This window comes from Lonchura striata, chromosome 2 (genome assembly GCF_046129695.1).
Source record: "Lonchura striata isolate bLonStr1 chromosome 2, bLonStr1.mat, whole genome shotgun sequence".
Classification (NCBI taxonomy): Eukaryota; Metazoa; Chordata; class Aves; order Passeriformes; family Estrildidae; genus Lonchura; species Lonchura striata.
The window spans coordinates 10,560,777-10,583,420 of NC_134604.1; the positions used below are offsets into that span (position 1 = coordinate 10,560,777).

General features: G+C 36.6%; 1 protein-coding gene across 8 annotated transcripts in view; it reads right to left on the bottom strand.

Moving 5' to 3' along the window:
• ROBO1 (roundabout guidance receptor 1) overlaps positions 1 to 22,644 on the bottom strand; it is a 684,057-nt gene that overhangs the window by 172,808 nt on the left and 488,605 nt on the right. Inside the window, exon 1 of one of the 8 annotated variants that reach the window (XM_077790956.1) lies at positions 16,976 to 16,996. The exons of 6 other annotated variants lie outside the window; for them this stretch is intronic. The gene's annotated coding sequence lies outside the window, so the exon portion shown is untranslated. Of the gene's footprint in view, positions 1 to 15,341; positions 15,358 to 16,975; positions 16,997 to 22,644 lie in introns of those variants that run through there. One more of the 8 variants, XM_077790957.1, reaches the window with a different exon arrangement.

The following is a 22,644-nucleotide window of genomic DNA, read 5'->3' on the forward strand; positions in this document are numbered from 1 at the left end:
CAGTTTTATTACAACAACTCAAGTGTTATTCTTTATGACAGCTTTTGAGGCCCTTTAACATCTTACCCCTCCATCTGTCCTCTGCTTAATCAACAGTTCCTCTACTCTATTTTTCCCTACAGACAACTTAACTCTGTGATTTCTAAATAGCACCCCTGTAAAAGTAATTCTTCCACAATATGCTCAAAGTCACAAAGCACTTTTATTACACAGAACTCAAAAATTGCTGGGCTGCTGATGGGCTGACATTGTCATGTACTATTTGCTCCTTTCATTATTAGCTTGTATTCTCCCTGGCTGTTTTTTCTTTACCCATCTACTACTACCTGACGTCACCTGTATTCTCTATGGTCTCATGTACAGCATACAACATGTGAAGTTTCTTCCCCTGTTTTCCTTCTCTATTTAGCAACTGAAATGATTAAACTACAGCAGCTGTTCCTTGCAGTGCTAATAAATTATAGCATAGAGATAGTGCCTCTCCCAAAATCAAGAACCCTCGTTTATACCCACATTCAACTTCTATGGTCTAACATTTCAGCAAGTTGAAACTTCTGAAATTTATCACACAAGGAGGTCATACAGAACTAGAGCAGGAAGAGGTGTTTGGTTTTTATTTATAGATATACCTTTCCACTTAACTCCTATGGTAACAGACTCCTTGATTTCAGATCTTGTGGTCTGCAGCAACCCATAGTAATGAACACTCAATTTCCTCCTTTTCCTTCCAGGGAAATACTGACAAGGGGCCAAATCTAGCTGTAAAAGAATCAAACAAGATCTCTATCATGATGCACTCCTTGTTAACCACATGTGTTCCAAAGCTGCTTACTAAAGGTGAGATTTCAGAACACTATTGAATGTTGGTCTCCATAGGAAAAATATAAGTACAATAAGTTCCACTATAGTGTTCATAGGGATTTACATACAAAATCCACAGCAGAAATTAAAAAAAAAAAAATAAAAAAAAAAATATCCCTCTCAGGCGTTAAATCTTTAAGCCTTGATTATTTGTCCAGCAAGGTGACAGATGGCAAATCTACTGCTATTATTAAAGCTCTTCCTCTGCATTGGCATCTGTTTTCCCTGGAGTGAGCAGGATGAGGGAGTTTGCCTGCCTAACCAAATCAGCCAAGGCTAGATATGACTCCTTCAGTATATTAATACTGCACAGAGCTACATATCCTCACACTGCCTTCTAGCACTGCACCTGCTAGTTATACACTGGGTTGTCATGATAGTCTGTTCCAGCCTCTGCACAAAGGAGGCTCCAAACTGAAATTAATATACACCTATCTACATATTTCCAGTACATGAATTTCTGTCACAAGAAGGCATCAAATTTACCAATCTCAGAGACCTGCAATTGTAGTCATGGAAACAAGATCCAAACATCAATTTGAATTTGGAATTCAAAATGAATGATCATTAAAAGAAGGTTAGTATTGACAAACTCTTTGATACAGCTGTGTGTCCCTGCAAGCATATCTAATCCCCTATTCTTACAGACCTAGATTGAGTCCTAGGTAAAAATGAAGCTGCAAGGATTCATCCACTGATGAATCTATGGATGAGCAATCTGAGGTGGGGGTAAAGGGATGCCCAGGTTTCAAAGCCCTGCATTAATAACAGAGTAATTTTCAATAAATAGAGTATTCCAGAAGGCAGTAGGAAAGTCACAAGCACTTTATAAAAATATTTGCCATACAGCTTAAAGGAAACAAGGGAACACTGGTTTCTTCATGTAAGCTATGCAAAAAAAGCCAATGGAACAAAACAAACTTGGTGAGTTTTCCCTCACAGTCAATACTTTTACTTCAGTTGAGACACATGCACGCTCTGGGTGGTGTCTGGCAGGAATATGGGATAGTTCTGTTATCTATTGTTTCAGAAGGACAAACTACAATCTAGGTCAGAACTCTGCCACATAAAGTTTTGTCTTCTCTAAAATCCAATTACATTCTTCCCTTCAAAACACAGAAGTTAAATTTTGCTCTACATGATGTATATCAACGATGGGAGTTTTGTCCACATTATAATGAAAATATTTTTCTTCCCGAAATGTGGAATATTAGAATGAAATCATAAACTAAAAGATACTAAGCTTTGAGACACTGATGATTATTATGGGCATAAGGCTATATTTCCATACAACACCAATTATAATACTGTAACCTACTTTCTCGAAATAAACAACTGGTATTCAATGTTCAAAACTGCTCCTATTTTTTTTCTCTTGTGGTAGGGGAGGAGAGGGGAGAGCGAAGGGCAAGGATTACAATTCATTCCCATCAGTTCCATTAACAGCCTTTTACAAACAATTTTGAACAAACCAAATAGAGACGAAGCAAAGCAAAGAAGCCATCTGCACAATTAAATGGTCAGTCAGCATATTTAACTTATATAAGCCGTATTACTGCACAATGTAAACACTATCTCCTTGGGCTGACATCCTGGCCAAAAAAAAAAAAAAAAAAAAAATGTATCTTTCATGTGCTGAAGGTTAAAGCTGCTATGAAGTGGTCTACCTTGCTCTAGAGAAGTGGGCAAATATCACTTTATCTGTGAAGAAGAAATGGGAAGGAAACAGATCCTCTCAGCTTTGTTCTGTTTGTGAACAAGATTAAAAAGGGGGAAGCTTAAAACACGGAAAATGCAGCAATCAGGATCTTGTCCACCTTTTATTTTTTCCCCCACTTGGTACAGATGTGAGATGAAAGACAAGTAAGAAGGAAGAAAAATGCATGTGGCAACAAAAGGCAGTGACCCATTGTGAAACACGCACATTTACTGTCTCTTGAAAAAACTCATTGTTCAGGTCTGAGAAACACTTTTGGCAGTCAGGTTTTCTGAACTTAATCATGGACAATTTGCCTTCTCCTGACACTTAGATTATTAGAACAGCTGATTTATTTAGAAAGAGTGTTTTGGCCTTTTGCATATTGAAAAAAAAAACCAAACTATTAAACAGTAGGACTCAAGCATGTGCCATAATTTTTCCAGCAACAAAACAAAAGGTCAAAGGCTGAGCTTAGAATTGACAGGTTAGCTGTGCTGTAAATCAATACTAGCCTTTGTTGACCACAGCGATCACTTTATGGATAAAGGTCAAATCATTTAGAAGGTTCAAAGAATAGTAATGAAACCCTGTGCTTCAATCTATACATTTTTCTATGTTCCCAAAAACATACTTTTCCTTTATTGGTCCTTTGCTGAATGGAAATATGATATGATCAGTTATAAATCATTCTGTTACCAGTCATAAATGGGATAGAGACAGAAATCATCATCCATAAACTCCAAAAGTTCCCCTGACACCAGAAATTAAGAGCATGATGCCTTTCCCTGCTGGCCTAAGAGAGCGATTACTAACGCTGTGCTAGTGCTGTAAAATACCACTTAATTTGAAATTCACCATGAGACTACTAATTGGGTCAATAGCCAGAAAGTGAAAGTCGGCGGTGACAGTCTGTCACTCAAGCATGCTTTTGCTGTGTGTTCAGAGACATTTTATGCATCTGAAAGAAGCCACCAGCAGCGGGATGCAGCTGCAGTGACAGGAGGAGAAGCAGCGACTGGAGCAATACTGGCTGAACCTGCACAGAGGATGTGGGGTCTGTACCCTGCAATCCTCCTGGTACCCAGCTAATATTTTCTACAGCGCTGCCTCCCTGATCACCCCAGCACAAAGCACTGCTCTGAGCCAAGCAGGGAGAAGTTCAGGGCTAGGCTAGAAGACAATTTATTTTGAAAATAGAAGGACTCGATAAATCCAGAGTGGCTCTGTCCTTTGTGAGACAGAAACATTCGTTGTCTACACTGAGAAGATAGAACTAGTTCACACAGATCTTTTCAAGCAGACACATCTCATCTTGAGGTAAATGCTGCAAATAATTAGACAAAATTAATTCCTAAAACATTTAATTATTTAACCTTCAGAGAGTCATCACTGATTCCTCTGTCAGTACAAATGCTGTTTCTGGGATTTCCAGTGTTTACTTTGCAAATGCATTCAGAAAGGCAGCACCTTGTGTGATCATTTCTTTTGATACATAAAGTTTGGAAAGTTTCAACAATTTTTTGCTACTGGCTTAGCCTCCTGATTAGCTACCACTCAGCTACTACCCCATTGACAGATTACTATCAGCAAGAGTTTAAGCTACTTTGTCACTACACTGCAGGGGAGGGAGAGGCTTTCTCCTGTATTTCATCAGCTTGGCAATCACAGATTTAGGATTCAGAAGAAAAGACAGATGCTTTTCTCTATTTTGATGAAGGTCAGCAGCAGGAATTTGTCGCTTCCTGGAAAGTCTGGTACTTTTACTATTTTACACTTCACTGGAGTCAGTCAAGAAAGGTTAAAAAGTCTGAGGCTCCCTCTGAGGTCAGAAACAGGAAAAGTAAAGCACATGGTCTCACCACGAGGTCTCAAAAGCTGTCCTCCCACTGCTTTACTTTTGTTTAATGCTTTTCTGCCTACCCTGTCAATGCAACTTCCAAATGTTTGTATGTCTTTAAGGAAGCTTTTCTTCTCTTTATGGCAAAACTGTGTCTGAAATACAATTCTTCGTGCAACCTGACTCAAAGGTCGTACCCTTATATGCAACTATCAAAAAGATTTCAGCAAACCTCTTAAGCTCTGTCTTTACATACCATCTGCCCTGCCCTTCCATCACTGCCCTTTCCTTCCTCATTTAAATAAGAGCACCAAAATTCCCAACCTGGCTGTAGGATGGGTCTGCCAGTTCACAACAAACATTGCGCACACATTACCTTAAAATGGAAGCATTTGTTTCAAACAGACAACACTATTTAAAAAATAACAATATGAAAGAAACCCCACAAACCAATCTTCCTGCGGTTTTCCAAAAGCATTCCAATGAGGTTACTTACACCGCTTTGAAATTGCTTTGAGTTCTGGGAAGGCCACAGCCCGAGACCAGCAGCTGAGACAGCAACAGAGATGAAAGTTTTTGAGCTTCCAGATCCAAGGGGGAACACAGCTGCTCCAGCTGGTCCCCTCAGATCTCAACACTTATTAGAGCGATTGAGAAAGCGATAAAGTTTTACGTCTTGGTTTGAAGAATGCATTAATAAAACCAGCCCTGAAATAGAATGAAAAAAAGGCCAAAATAATTAATCAAGCCCTAAGCTTTCAGCTCTGGAAATTGAAGTGGGTGATTTTAGGGAAGCTTGGTTCTCTTACATAGGGAATTACCACCTCTGTGTGAAACTCCAATTAGTGTGATTCAGCACTAATTTATTTTTTTTTTAATGACAATCATCTGTTTATGTTAACCCCACAAATGAATTTACTTGAAATAGAGCACCAGCATGTATGTGAAATAATCATACAAGTTTTTTCTAGACTACAAGGCAAGGAAAAAAAAAAATGATGCCATTAGATGTGGACCAAGGCAGATACAATAGGAAAATGTGGTATGAAGCGCATTTTCAAAGAAAAACAGCAGTAATAACTTAACTGAAAAGGACTAGAGATCTTAAAGATGGACTGTGATTCTGTTATATTTGTGATTCTGTGATATTTGCATAATCCCCTCTAAGAACTTCATGAGAAAGCTAGAAGATGAGGGAGAGAAAATGTACAAACTTTGAAAAAAAGAAGCATCCTATTTCCTATGTATAATTTCAAAAACACTGCTAATTTCAGAATTTACCTACAAACAACCACCTGTTTTAAAACAAAATGGCATTGTGGTTACGGTTGTTGCTAAATTATCCAGGTCTATTTAAACTCAATTTATCCAGATTCTGGAACAGAAAACAACTTTGTTAAAGCACAGGAAAGTAGGAAGCCAGAAACTCAAATTCAAATTTTCAGGTTTCCTGGTTTACAAAAAGGTTTCAGTTCCCAACTGAGGGCAAATCAAACCACTGAACTTAAAGTAATAATGATAATGACGATGATACTAATTCAATTTAGCAGTTTAAATATGAACAGATCACCTTTGGGAATGTGCTTTCTGTAGCGCTGTGTTCCTGGTCAGCGGTTTTGGCTGGGACAGAGTTCATTTTGCTCACTGCAGCCAGTACAGGGCTGTGTTTTGGATTTGTGACCAAAAGAGTGTTGGTACCACAGGGACATTCCAGCTGAGCTTCACTGACTCAAGGCCAAGGCACTTTCTGCTCCTCCCCTGCCCCAGCAGCGAGCGGGCTGGGGGTGCACAGGGTTTTGGAGGGGACAGGTGACCTCACCTGACCCCAGGGACAGCCCAGCCCACAGGGCACTGTGCTCAGCTCAGACAGCCGGAGGAAGAAGGAGGGTCACAGGGACACTGGGGGCGATGCTGTTTGTCTTCCCAAGTCCTTGTGACGTGTCCTGCTCTCCTGGGGATGGCTGAACACCTGCCCAACCACAGGAAGTGGGGAATGAATTCCTTGCTTTGCTTCGCTTGCCCACGCACTCTCTGCTTTACTTATGGAGCTGCCTTTATCTCAACCCACAAGTTTTCTCAGTTTTACCCTTCCAAATCTCTCCCCCATCCCTCTGAGGGGAATGCACAAGTAGGTGTGTGCCTGGTGGCTTAACCCAAAACAGTCAGGAACAAAGCACCTTTATTGAAATAAACACTGTCTTCAAAAACATAATACTGCTAGAATTATTTCATACTGTATAGCAGACAACTTTATGAAGGAGAATGTATTCCAAATGTGGCATCCTTTTTTAAACAAAAAATATTATTTCAAAGGAGATTAAAAATTATTTTCATATTAAAGTTATTCTGGAAGAATACTATCTAGCCAAGATTCTAGAACATCTTGAGGACTGAAATTCAACAGGTGTATTGAAGGATGATATGATGACACTGCATCAGATCTATCAGAAAACTGTATTTTCTTTCTACAGTCAGATCATACATCATGTAATACTTAGGAAGCTGAAGATTCCTCTGCCATCGGCCAGAATAACAACATTTGATTGTATCTTAAATTACCCCTATTTAAATTTAAGCATTTTTTTTCTTTTCTTTTTTCATAAACTACTCAGCGGCCATGAAAAAAAGTAACCTTCAAGACTTTATTCAGGAATTCACTTTTTCAGTAGCAGAAAAGCTGAAAGCAAATGACCATCTGTATCAAAGCAGTTATAGTCTTATTGAGTTAGCTAAACCACATGGGCAGCTGGAAATCAATAGAAACTAAGAGCTGCAAGTCAGTATGCAGGAAAGCACACGTTTAGCCAGTCAAGACTCCAAAACTATTTACTGACAATTTGCTTGTTAACTGTAATATGATCAGTGTTGCTTCACGTCACAGTACGGATAATGGAATTGTACAAAATCATCACTCTTGCTTCATGATGATTAATTAACACAGTAAGCAAAGGAAAGTCCCTCTCCACAGTAAACCTCATTTAAGAACCACCAAGCAACAGGTATGGCATAAAGTAGTCTTCTAACACAAACAAACCTGATATGTTTAATTATGTACCATACACATAAATCTTAAGTTGTTTTGTTTGAATATCCTGTCATCTGTCTTGTCTGAAATTAATCCGATCATGGTTTTTTTCCCTCCATAAAGCAAGCTTTAAAATAAACAGAAATTAGCCTTTTTTCCCTTTTTCTGTTACTAAATTACATACTTTTTTTTTTTTTAAAGCAGAATCTTTGTGTCTACAAAAGGATTTTGTACATTTTATTGCAGTTGCTTAAGAAATTAAGTTCACAAAGAAGTTAGGGATAATTATTATATGCTTTCAAATGCAGGTGCAAATTCTTGAAGCTTTTGTTTCAGCATTGTGGGAAGTGATTCATTTTCATACTGTTGGTTTTAATCAGCCTATATTTGGGAAATGGATTTCAGAGCTTTCAAACACAACCTCCAATTCTAAGTTTGTCAGGAAAAAAAAAAATCCATAACCTTTCTGAGTAAAATGAACACAGGAAATAAATATTAATTAATTTACAGTAATATTCTGGATGTAATGAAGTCAACAATTGGCTATTGTGGGCCTAGAATTTCTTTCTAACCTTTAAAAGTATATTTCTTTCTAAGCTCACCCACTGCACCCCATATTTTGGACCCTCTTGCTTCAGAATCTTCCTGTATCAATATGGCAACACTGCTGGTATTTTACTGTAAAAGACAAAGCATCCACAGAAGGGGATTTATCCCTTCCAGCACTCTGTAGAGAAGTAAAATATGCTTATTTAAGGTGTTATTTCTAACAAACCATGCCAATACCTAAGCAGAGGTCATGAAGCACCAGCCAACAAGAGAGTGCCACAGAAGAGCTGGGCAGGTTCTACAGAGCAGTAAGCATCTGACTCTGACAGGGAAAAACCTGGGGAAGGATGAGGAAATTTGATTTCCTATAGGATCCATGTGCATCTCACACTGCTCATGTCATGACTCCCCTGGGGTCAGACCAGACTTCAGAAATAAAAGCATGGCAAAGAAACATCATGCAAAATGCAGGTCACACCAACAGCTCCTAAGTCTTCCATAGGACTGCTGCTCTACCTGAATTTTCAGTGGGGGCCACACTTGGTTCTCAATGCTTGCTTTCCTGGCCAGCCAGTGATCCCATCATAGAACAACACTATGGTGACAGATATTCATGAAAAAAAAAAAAAAAACAACCCCAAAAAAAACCCCAAAACAAACCCAAAAACCCAAACCATTTTTCTATCTCATACATTGTGCTGTACTTCCAGGCACAGCTTCAAATCTCATCTGAGGAATAAATATCAGAAAAAGTATTTGAATTCAGAGGGCCAGGATATTAACATGTCATAACCTTAATAATTCCTTTGAATATCTGACATTAAAATACTATTCATTAAATGTACAGCAGCTGAACAGGTTTGAAAAAAATACCATTCTACCTCACCAAAAATAACTGTTACATGGATTTTATATTCCTTGTAAATCAAGGGTGGCAGCAGCAGGTAATTCCATTTGGCTACTGAACATTAAATGTGATATTTTCAGTTAGGAATGCTTCAAGACAATTACATTGCCTCCTTCACAACTCACATCTGGGATACATGCAACAGTTCACTACCTCAATGACAGAAAGGGTACTTAGAATTCAGAACCAAAACCAAATCCCCATGACTTCAATGTAAGAATTGGTAAATAAAATAAAATAGTAAGAAATACTCTTATTTTCTCAATCCTTACTTAGATCTCTTTATAGTAATGTAATATATTCTTATTAGATCACTTATTTTTAACACAGTTTAAGTTCCCAAAATAGAGTAGCTTATTTTCCTAGTCTTAAAATAACTGTAAACAATAAGGCTACTGTATATGACAGTGAAATTGATTTGCTGGAGTGTTAAACATACTAGAAAAAATCACTTTCTGAATGGAGCACCTTCAGAAAATCTGGTAAAATTGCTGTGAAACTTAGATGAAATCATGGAAAGAACTAGTCTAAAATTATGCCACCTAATTTACTCAATTATCAGACAAAATTCAGCAATTAGTTTCAGGTAATTTTAGGAAAATGATCCTATTAATTACACATTTACTGGAATTTAGGTCAGAATTACATATTACATGAGGCACTATTACCAAAACCACTAAGCTCACACCATTTATATTAAGAACAAAAGCACAGCTCTACTTGAGAGTTTGTGAGCTACAACACAGAGCTTTTTTTAAAATGGTTTTATACTTTCCTACTTAAAACTTACAGCTAGTTCTCTTAAATAAGGCCTTTAGAATTGGAGCTCGAGAAGTGTTAGACTTACTTTCAATAAACCTTTGGGATTCACAGGAGACTCAAACTCATCCCACCTACATTTTATAGTCTTACTGAGCAAGCATTCTAGTATACCAATGAAAATTGGCTTTTAAAGCCATCACAATACTAAAATAAGGATCATTACTGAAAAAAATCCCAAGCTTTAAGACCTATCTCACATAAAGGAGATAACTAAACATTTCAGACAGCACAGCAGCATTGAGCTTGCTTTTCCCAAGCAATTGTAGACTGAACTGAGAATTAGATGCTCAGCAATTATGAATCCCCACAATAATAAAAAAGTAGATAGCTTATAAAAACAAGGGCTACCAGCAACTTGACAGAGGTTTCTTAGAAATTTTCATATGAGTTAAGAACAAAAACTGGTGAAATCTGGATTCAGCTCTCAGATATCACCAGTACAATTTAAGTAATTGTTTTAAAATATTTGTATTACTTTCCTTTTTGGTAAATAGAAGCATCATAATAATTACAGCTGCACATTACCACCAGCTACAGCACACAATTTGCCAGCATTTTTTAATGAAATTAAAACACATTTTCAAGCTTTGCTATTGCTTTTACAGCATCTTGTGGGCAGCAGCAAAACTGTCCCTAATTAAACCAATGCCACACTGATGCTGAGTCAAATGCCTGAAAAAAAATCCAAACATTAAGAAAGTCAGGAAATCCCATAATTTGTGGAGAAATATGACCTCAAATCTTGCGTTATTCTGGGCAACCAAGACCAAAAACTTGAAACTGAGGGGAAGAAATCATGCACAGGGAGAATGAGATGAATAGCAGAGACAGAAATTTGTCTTCCTTCTTTTGTTCTCAGGAGGCTTTGCCATGGGAAAGGATTTGAAATCTCCTTCTCACCCTCAGTGTCAAAAGAGAAATACTGGCTAAACCCAAATCCATGATGGATTGAAGATGGTTCTGATAGTGCTAGATGCCAAACCTAACAATTGCTATCACAAGGACACTGGACTTTGCATGAGGTTATGGCCACCAGATTTTTGTCTACCATGTTTTGTAGCTCTTCCCATGAAATTACACTTTCTAGTCAAACATTTATTTTGTAGTATAAGTCATTAAAATAACAGTCTCTGTAATGAACCGATATGGAGTGAAGTTTAACAAACTAATGAAGAACTAAAGTGAACACTAAAGGTGCAAAAGGTACCGGTTTTATTGGAATTTTACTTGTGTCCATACAAAATCTGCTAACTCTAAACAGGTTCCAAATGCAAGTGAATGGGATAAGCCAATCTGTCACAGACCTTACAACCACACTCCAAATGGTGCATGAAAGACTGAAAAATAGGAGAAAGGTAGAATTATAGTCAGAAGAACTTCTTCATTAAGTAATCTTAGTTTATGTTTTCCCTTCTCTGAAAAGTCTAAAATACTGAGATATTCCAAGTGTCCCAGCCTCACTTCCAGGCAGCATAGAATCCATCTGAAATACCACACATTTTTAAAAGTCATCTGAAAATTAAAGCCATATAAAGAACTAAATACATGAGAATCTTATTAGTTAACATCTGTAACTAATCTTTTTCCCCAAGTAAGTTCTTCCCAAAAACCTATAATATTAAACAGGTCTATATCTTTCATAACTAAGAATTTCTTATAAATATTACAACTAACTCACAAATGTTCTGCATTATATATAACATGATCCCAAAGCCTATTGCTATGGTTCAAATGGCCTTTCTGCAAATCAGTAATGGATTTTAATCTACTGCAAGAAGCTGGCAAAGAAGACACTTCTGGTAGGCAATCCAACCTTTTAATGCTTTCTACCAATCTGCAGCCACTCTTGGAAGCCGTTTCAGGTTCTTATTTAGAACTATGCCCCACTTATATTTAAGGTAAGCAGTTTAGTATTTTATGGAAGGTTGAAAATATCATTTATCAAAACACTCTTTTCCTCTCAAAATACATTTGTCTTATCCAGTCATTTCCAATTAAATCACATTACCACCCTGAATGTTCCCTTTTTTTAGCTGTTACATTCTTTTTTGTGTGTGTGTGAAGAATATTTTAAAATATCATTAAGACTGTAAATGGCATTAGTAAATATTTTTAGCACAGTAACAACAGAACAACCTATTTATGTTTTCAAGGGATACAAATTCTGAGAGAAGAATAAATCTACAATTGATCCAAAAGTCACCAAAATGTATAGCAATACTATGGCTCAGTTCCCTGACTTCAACCCTGCAAAATACGAATATTTCAATTCTTATAAGTACTTTTATTTGACCTCCTTTCACCAATTCTCTGACAATGACTGCAGATATTTGATGAAAGCCTGGAAATGGAATTTTCTATTTACTCATTTACATCCAAAAGTTTATCATCATCTAAATAAATAAACTGCATGCCTTCACTAGAGATAATAAAACTATCATTAATTTCAATCAGCAATGAATTTTAATCATGCAGACCTGCAGTTATTTCATAATCTGTCTGCAATTTCAAAAGCATTTATCACTGCCATCATTTGTATATATTTTTAGATTTCAGTCCTGTAAATTTATGCATGAGAAACTTGTTCCTGTGCTGCTTTTTAACTCCCTTAGAAAAAAGTCATGATCTGTACTTAAATGTTGTAGCATGTACTTAAAACTCAAAAATATAATGAAATTCTAATGGACTTGTTCCAGTTTTTTAAAGCAAGCTGAAGTAAAATCAGTGAACTATTTGTAATGTTTTCCTGGTTTAAAATATCTAAAAGGTCTATTACTCCTCTTTGTGGTTTCATATGGCAAGAACATGGAGAACATGTCAGCTTTTGGCTACGTACAGGACTGATGACCAATGGTTAACGTAGGCTCTAAAATTTACAGGACGGAGGACATCTCGTAAGTATAAACAAGAAAACCAGCTAAAGAATCAGATATCTGTTGCCATTTCACAGCCTGAAAAGGGGAGTTGCTGGCCAGAGGACAGAGCAGTGCCAGCAGCAACTGGCCCAGAGGGCTGTGGCAGCCATCTCTTCTTCCTTTCTGGGAGGAAAACAGCTCACAGCCAGCTCCTGAGACTCAAAGTGCATTTGTTATTTATTTACAGGCAGGATTTTTCCATCCAGGTACTCTTTAGTGATAGCCAAGGACTCCTGATCCCATGGTGCCACCTGTTAAGTGGCAGCATTACCCTTATCAAGGCAAACACAGTAAGTCATTGTGCACCAAATGATATAAAGTTATATATATCATGTATTTTATGTACTACAAACTAATTTAAATTAGGATTTGTTTACAGTCTATTACAACATTCATAAGACATCAGTGATAGCGTGTTATCAAAATGAACATTTTGTTTAAATTAACAAAAAATCAGCATTCATATAGAACCATCGTAGCTATTTACAAATATAATAGTTAAAATGCAACAAACTCCTTTGAAGTTTTGAGCACTGTTTTGCTAGTAAGTAAAAAGAAAAAGCAGAAACATGAGAGAATTTGGACATGCTGCTTCTTCTGAACTATTTATACCTCAGCTGAAATTCAGCCCTGTGAAGAAGTACTATGGTGCAGACAGGTGAACATAACCATACTGGAATAACCACTTAAAGCAAACACTGAAAGTCAAGAGAAACATTACATGACTCATAAAACAAGTCTGACCATCTCTCATAATTATCTGTACAACTCAACCAGATAAGAAGATAGAAACTGCACTGTTTAGCAAAGGTACTATACTCTTTGCTTCATTTATTTCTGAAATAAATCAACACAGAAATTTTAATTTCATTAAAACCTATGTACAGCATTAGTCTAAGGTACTTAATGGCCTTTATGTATTTAATATGATTTTGTAAAGCATTAAAACAAAAACCCATGTAATTTAAACTATATATAGTTTATAAATAATAATTTATTTTATAAATAATCATATAGAAGAAATTATATCCAAAAGAAGGAGCAATCCAAGTCCTTATTGTGAAAACATAATGAGCAGTGTTTTTTATTGTTTGGTTTTTTTTTAAATAAAGTCTTTGTAGACTGTGGGGCAAAGATTTAAAGGGTAAAAACGGAGAGGAAGTCTTGGCAAAATGGAGAAGGGTTCATTGGAACACAAGGAGCTAAGAGGGAAAGCAAACCCTGCCATGGAAATGGGATGGCCACTAACAAGATGCAGAGAAAATGCCAGTACATCTCCTTAGAAATGAGGTAACAGACTTGGAAAGACACCATGAGACTACAACATCACCTGTATCCTCCCAGGAGAAAGGGGACAGATCAGGGACAGAGGAGTGCAGAAGTGCTATCTGTTCTTCATAAAAGTCTGAATACTAATTATTTCTTTGGCTGTGAGACAATCACGATGAATTACAAGTGATGCCTCTTCCCTCCGAAAAAGCACACTCATGTGATTAATCCACAAAATTTTAAAACCAATCCAAATCAAACCAAACATAGTCGAAAATAACTCAGACATTTGAGCACTCGCCCACATAAGAGTAATAAATTTTCATTTTTTACACTTTGTAGCTTAGAGTAATAGCAATTGAGCTCTAAGACTCATATTTTTCATATGTAGAAGAACAAGTGCTTGTACTGATTTGAGGAGACAGCTAAGTGAAAGTTGTAGCACTTTCATTAAAGTGTGTCATGGCTATTGTCCAAAAGGACTTGAGCACTGCTCTTATCTCTAATTAAAATGTAACAATTTATTCGCTGCATCTGTCAGTTCAGAAAGGATGGGCCTCGTGAAGCATCAAAGGACACTGCAACTAGGAAATGCATTAGAGCTCAGAACAAGCAACGAGTGCCAAACAGCCGCCCTGCAGCTCATCATCTCTGGGTTAATGCATTGTCATTGCAGAGCAGCAGAGGATGGGGAGCATACTTACCAAAAACAAACTGGGCAAAAAATACTTCAGGAAGCAAATGACAGATGACAACATGCTTTCCTTCTAGATACAGGAGGAATGGAAGACACATCCTAAGGGGAATGAGTGTGAATATTTTGCTTAACACTCATGATAATGTTTCCTAGAAGGCTGCCTCAGTCCTACAACTCTTGTGTGGAATTTCGTGAAGGACTAATGAGACAAAACTTTCACCCACTGGGCTACCATTCCTTTAAGGATGAAAAGAAATAAAACAATGAAAAGTGGTTAAAACCCTCTGATCATCTAGCCAGTCTTCCGCAACGTCTCCACTGCAGGACACATCAGGGTGGACTTTGTCATAATATGTAATAATTGTGTGTGCAATGCCCTACATGTCTACAGAGGATTAGGCTGTGTATTTAATTACTGGTAATTACTTTCTGTAAAAACATATTTCCTAATATTATTATGTTGCACAAGAATATTTTATAATGATAATATCTGAAACTGAAGGTCCCTTTATATTGCACAAAAGTACAATGGAATTGCTAAAAAAGCACCCTGGTCCAACAGCAAGCAAGTGGGCCACTCTCTCCAGGCAAGACCTATGAAGTTCTAAGGTTAAAAATGTGTAAACACCATTTATCCCACAACAGAAAGGTTCAATTAATTTACAGATCAGCAATTTCACAAAAAATGTCAGAAGTCAAATCACACACCATCACAGATGTGCATATATTTGCACGGGTGTGCAGACATTTGAAGACTTACTCCATGATTGCCTGGAGGACTCCTCCTTCAATCCAGGAACTGGTTAAATAGAAATGCTGCAATATTTACATTTGCTGAGATGATGAAAGAGCAGTGAGGCATGATGGACTGTATGACTTTGGAACTCAGACTGTGATTTAGTGGATTTTGCATGAACAAAGCATTCTGAAATCAGCGCCTGCCACATGGATCACTGATGATTCAGAAAATATTTCAGTGGAAATGATACACACATAGGCCCTTGTTAACATTTTGGCAACAGACCACTGCACTTTTTCTGCCAGACGTGCAGAAGCTGAACTGGCATAACATCATGCTACACCCTGTACATCCTGCACGTATCTTTCAGCTGTGATTGCTCTGCTATAACAAATGGCATCTGAGAGCCCATAAATATCAGTAAACAGTTCCAGCCTATTAATAACTTGTCTCCCTCTTAAATTTGGCATTTCATACAAATAACATCAGGCCATTTCTGCTGTTCTGAATAGAGGGTATTTGCTTTTGGGAAAGACAGACAGAGAGACATAAAAGAAGTCCACAAATAAAAGACAGAAACATGCACAGCTTGCTTTTTCTAACACCACTGAATATATGAATAAAGGGTTTAACTCTTGGGTCATAATTTTACATATGCAACTGACTGATTGAGTGCAACTAGGATAAAATAAACCCTTAAATTTTTGCCACTACTTCCAGACAGGAAACACTAAAGCCATATGCACTCCATAGGCTGTGAGGAAATCTGGTCAAGGCATGTGGCAAAGTCTCTACTTCTTTATCACATTCATTTTTGTGTGCATTGCTGTTGCTAACCCAGTAGCAAGTGAACAAGAAGTCTAAATCTCCTTCCATCCAGTGCTCAAGCTCATTAAATGTCATAAAATGTTTCCAAATGGAGAAAGCAGAAAGGGCAAGGTTCATAATAGGATTTACAGAACAAAACATCCCTTTCATTCACTGTAACTTGGGAGAACACTTGTACCAAAAAAAGAAACAAACCCACCACCAAACAACCCCCTAAATGATCAGTGGAAGAAGTTCAGTCATCTGACTGCCCTAAACACTATTAAACAAACCCCATAAAGACAACCTATTAATCCTCCAGCAGGACTACTGCAGAAAGAATAATTTATGCAAGCCCCCTGGTTACTCTGATGTCTTTATCTGTGGAAGTGCAGTGACCCCTGAACGTCTTTGACCTGCTAAGTGCTAACAAATCAAACACTCAACGGCTTTTAATATATTTTCAGGCTGGAGTCCTTCTAATCAGATGCTGACTCTTGAGTTCCCCAGTAATGAATATTTCAAAATATTCAGCCAAATAGTGTTAAGAGTCAGAAAGTATCACCTCCTGTGGATTATATGCAATCTGTTCTCTGCATACAGTTATAGTAATTTTGTTTCCTAAGATCTTATCACTCAGCAATATCAAGTGAATGGAATGAATGAGACCAGGCATGGCATTAATACTTAAATAATAAATCACTTTGAAAATAGTATGGAAATTTTTGGTCTGTAGAATTACATACAGTTATTTCATAAGCAATTTTTCTTTATACCTGGAAAGGTACATTTGAAATATTACATTCAGAAGTTTATATTGACAGGAAGTATGAAGTGAAAACACTCACCTTTTTTTCAATGAAATTCTATGTCCGTGGATTTTTCATATTGGCAAGAAAATAGACTATCTTTAAGACAGCTCCAAATGTGATATCATTTTTAAAAATAAAGACATTTGATTATAAATTTATCAACTCTATAAGATAAATGTGCAACAAAAAAACCACAGTTGAGTGGAAATTAATGACAGATTATCCAGCACAAAAAACTAATGAGTGTAAATGAGATTATTTTCTTCAGTTGTTGTATTCAATTGCCAATGCCGAAGTAGTCAATTTAACAGGTCCTAATCATCACAAGTTTTATTAATACTTACTCAGTTCTGCTGGTTTCCTTTATCTTATGACTCATCGTATAAAAATAGCTTCATAAGGAAGAATATAGAAAAGATCAGGACAGAAGTTCATTGGAAGCTATTTAAATGTGTACTGAAGAGTAAGATTGCCATTCACCATAATAAACACAACCCAGGAGATCATCCTTCCTTTGGTTCACTTTTACTGTCATGGGAACTACCATGTTATTTCAAGCTTGTCTCTTACCTAGCAGAAATTAAATGCTAATAATGTTTAATGACTCATTTTCCAGTTAATCTACTGCTTGAATGCAAAAAATACTACGCTAAGTAAAATCCTTCCAAACGTGCATATTAAATAAATCCACAGCATTCAAAGTCGGGATTGAGAAGGCAAACATAATTTGCAATGTATGCCAGTAAGTAGCTTACCTTCTCATGAACTCGGATCTGATGATTGTTTCATTGGTTTCTCAAGCCAAAAATGGCTTGCACTTTAGCAGTTTGCCAGAGGGAAAACAAACTACAGTATCTTGCAAAGTGCAACAACAGAAGGACAAGCAAGTGCTAATTTGAACAGTCACTAAGCTGAGTTATCAATAAGTAATCAATCCTCTCTAAAAGGTGCATTATTGGTCTCTCATTTTAATATGGAAAGTATATTACCTTTTGAACAACCTCTTAGTGAATTAGTTTTTGTCCACTCAAATTTTAATAATGCAGCTTAAAATGTTAAAAAAATGAGCTTGAAACTTTGGGCTTTGTTTCCCTTCCATACACACTGGGAGGATTATAAAAAATTCACAGCCTGACTTATGCTTATTGTCTCATCCTGCTGAAACCAAACTGCCCACAATCACTCATAACATCTGTCCAAAAGCAAAGTTGCCACAGGAGACGACCTTTAATACTTGATTCGTGTCTCACACCTCACACTGTGACTTGCATTGAACAGCCTTGCAGGCTCCCCTGAACCTCCTTCCCCCTAAGTGTAGAAATATGTTCCCAAGAAAAGGAACAGGCAGAAGGAGCCTTATTCCCTCTCCCTAATGCACAGGGTAAGCATTTATTAGAAGCCAGAAGGGGAACTCAAGTTTTGATCTCTAGCTGAAGAATACCCTTTTTGAAACACTGATTTATAGCTATTTTCAAATCATTAATGCTGTCTCAGCTTGCTCTAGATGCAGTAGTACTTTCTACTTTCTATGATGGCAGTATCTTCTGCATTTCTGGAATTTATAACAAGTGAGAAAATAGCAGGAAACACAAATAAGAAAGTTCTTTGTGATCTATATGTGAACAACAGTCACATTTTCCAAGTAATTCAATTATATTTACAGTTATTGTAATAAAACTAACAATGTGAAAAGTAGCCCATAAAAATGACTGGGATTTCCACAGCTAACAACAGTTCACATTGTCTATGTTCAAAATCTAAATTTACTTTTCATTGCTAGCATTTAATTAAAATAAAGATTTCCCAAGTAAGCATGTCTGCTTGTATGGGAAAATTTTCTAAGGCTTAAGGGGAATTTTTATTGAAATCAGGGGGCAGATAAGTACAGCCTTCATTTATGCATATCAAAGTATCCCTCCTGTAAAGCTTTGATAAAAACAAATGTGAAATACTTCTGAAAATTCTGCTCACTGCTGAGAAGACAGGAAATCATGTATTTCACTAATAATGCTGCAAATGCAATGATTCTTAGCCTGACATAAAGGAAGGCTGATGGAGTAGACTTGTCTGAGGAAAAGTGCAACAGCTATTAAGTCCAGGCACTCTGTTCTTTTATGAGTACCACCTTCCACTAAGGCCAAATCTGTAAACTTCTGGCTAAAAGGAAGCTGGGTTTTTCTGGCTAATTCAAGATGAGCCTGCAGGGCTCTCTTGCAGCTGGCAGGAGACTAAACTGAAGCCTCTCCAAATATTTTAATTCAGAAAATATTCGTTTGGACTTGAAAGTATGTCCTTTCCAAATCCTGGGGAAAAAATGGCTTTTCCTCTAGATGAAAGAAGCAAATCTTGGAATAAAGCAAGAGACTTGATATATTTGGCTTTTTTGTCTAACTAGTAGATACTTTTTGAAGTATTACTAGAGTGTAAAAGACAGTCTGGCAAGTTCAAGCATCACAACTAAGTGGTTGAACCTGTAACCTTGGCCAAACATCTTATAACAGGTCCTAGAAGGTAGTATGACAGAATTCCAGAGCACAAATCATGGTTTTCCATATAACAAATCTCATCCCGTATCCAAACTGGTTTTATTTCCATTTTATTTAAAAGCCGTCAGAAAAAAAAAAAACAAAACTATCATTTATAACACCTCTACTCAGAAAAGACTTTTAATAACCTTTTTGCTACCTGAGCATGAAGACTGATATTGAAAAAAGAAGCAGCACAAAGCTTCTTGGCATTGTTATGTGAAGCATTTCAAAAGCATGAAATGTCTAATACCATAACTAGACAGTAACCACTTTTCTTTTGTGCTGTTTTTGATTATCCTTCATGATGAGAAAATAAAAAAAAAAAAAAAGCATTCTCATTGCTTATGTGCTAATATCAGTTTCCTCCAGAAGTACATTTAGATGTACTTTGTACAGATTCAGATGTACCTTGTTAACCTTTAGGTAACAGACTTGGATCTTTATCTATAGTAGAAAGTTCACTGGTAGCAGTTCACTGATATACAAATTACCATGAACTATCTCTCTGAAATAAATAAGAAAGACAGAATTGTACTAACACTACCTGTACCAGTCTCCATGCAGAAACAGTTTTGAAATAGGCTTTAAATAATTGAAATACTACAGAAAAAAGAAAAAAGAAAAACAGAAAAAAAAAAAAAGAAGAAAAAAAAAGAAAAAAAAAAGAAAAAAGAAAAAAGAAAAAAGAAAAAAGAAAAAAGAAAAAAGAAAAAAGAAAAAAAGAAAAAAGAAAAAAAGAAAAAAGAAAAAAAAAGAAAAAAGAAAAAAGAAAAAAAAGAAAAAAGAAAAAAAAAGAAAAAAGTAATCTATGGCACTAAATAAGATTTATCTTTAAAAAAACCAAATTATTTAACTGTATTAAAAGAAATGTCAAACATCTGACTCAACATTTTAGAGATACCTTTCAAGAAAGACCCATGGCAGAGATTTGGATAGGTTCAGTGCTCTCTTAGTTATTTCAAGTTTTCAGCAAACACAGCAGAACTATTCTTTGGTAGTTTAGTAAGAAATAGAGGCCATATATATTTTAGTAATAGAGTCTGGAAAAGTGATCCAAACTATTATATCCTTTGTCTTCCTTAAGGTTTTTCAATTTTCAAAGAAGCACAGAACAGAATACCATGTTGGAAGGAAATTCAAGGACCAGCTTGTCTAAACGTCTTGAAAAAAAAAATCATACTACAATTTAAAAAATCATACTATCATTTTCTATTCCCACTGTAAAATAAATGTGAAATGCCTTCATGTGGCATTCAGCATAAGTGAAACCCTTCACATGTGAATTGATACTGTTGAGATTTTCCTCTTCACTGCAGCAGGTGATGACAAGTCAGGCAGAAGAGAAATTGCAGTTGCAATTCCACATGTGTTGGAATTGCAACTAGTGTACTCCAGGGCATGCAGGGTTTACACCATACCATCAACTTTATTATTATAATATCATTATCAAAATTCAAAACACAACCCTGAAGTTCTTCAGACACAGAGTCTTAACATAAATAGTAACACTTTGTGGTAAGCTGTATATTTTTATAACAAACCTAAGCACTAAAAACATAGTAAAATCTTGAGGTAACTTCTTTATTCTTGTCAAAGGCAAAGATATTTCCCTCTTGGATGAGGCCAACAAACCCAGAAAGAAGAAAAAGCTTAAAAACCATAAATTTAGCAAAGCTGAAGAGTGGTTATTCTCAGTTTGAACATATATGCACAGGCACACACCTACACACACAGAAGGTCTTCATCAGGCTCATCCTTTATTCTCCAGCCCCAAAGAAGGTGCCTCACTGACCAACAGAGTGACAAGGCATCACACCAAGATACAACATCTCCAGCCTGCCCTACCAAATACTGCACACACTCAGAATTGCCAGAAAATGGTTTCTGCAAGGTGAAAGTCTGTCTCAAATTGCCAGTCAAAAATTCCATCTCACGCTCAGTGAACAGACAAAAAACACCGAACATGCTGGAAAATGAGCACATTCAGCTGCATCTTCCCTGCATTATTTTACATAAATATTGGATTTGGGCATTTGACAATGTTTTTGTAGGGGGCTTGACCAAAACAACAAAAAAAAAAGTCATGAAGTTGAGGGGAGGATGAGAGACAGAGAGATGGACAAACCATACATGTGTTCTTACAAGCTGGAATCCACTGCTGGAATGCAAAGCATAAGCCAGGGAAGGGAGACATCCTCTGGTTCTCATTGGATTATTTCCTGTCAAAGCCTCTTCCAAGCTCCACCCACTTCATTGCTAGGCAAGTTTTTACACATCAATAATGAGAAACAGCCTATCTAGTTGGTCCAAGATGAGTGCCAGTCATGTACTGGTTGAAAGCCTTAGGAAGAGAAGGACAAAAACCTGAGTATTTCTATAGGCTTGAATGCTGATTAGCTGGCAACCCACTTTTAGATGTGTTTTTGGCTAACAGGTAATTATCTTAAAGCTCACTAAGGCATTTTTAAAGTCATATATGTCATCTATCCATGTATAGCAGGAGGCTCGTAAGGATCTTTAAATACTCCAGCATTCCACATTAAAGTTCACTTTTGTTAAAGCATTTGTGAAAAGCCATGATTACTCCTTCTAAATTTAATTACCAAAGATGCATTAATTGCAATTACAGGGATAAATACAAGCCAACCAACCATCCTAAGTAGTGGAGCTACAAAATAAAACCAGAATCTGACATGCAAGCTCTAGATTCTTTACCTTACATACACTAATAACAGTTTTGTAATTTATTGGGGTTTTTTCTCCTCAGTGATAACTGTACAACTTCACTGTCCACAAAATATATTGCCCTTGTGATGCTGGGAACAATCCCTGATGTCAGTGAAGTTACCTATCTAAAATTCATGTTAAACTTAAACTTGCAGGCCAAAACCAACACATGTGGGACAAACCATCTCCAAATCTACAGAGCAGATTTGAAAAGACATGCCCTTTTCTGAGAGAACAGATCTACCCATGTACTATGACATACTCAGACTCAAAATTCCAAAAAGTTCATAAAAACAGCATATAAAAAAAGAAATTTAGTAAAAAAAAAAAAAAAAAGTAACACAGGCTGTAACATTTAAATTTAGGAAGACTTCAAAACACAAATAGATCTAACAGAACAATAGAACCCTACTATGTATGAAAGTACAATGCATAATGAAATTGTGAACA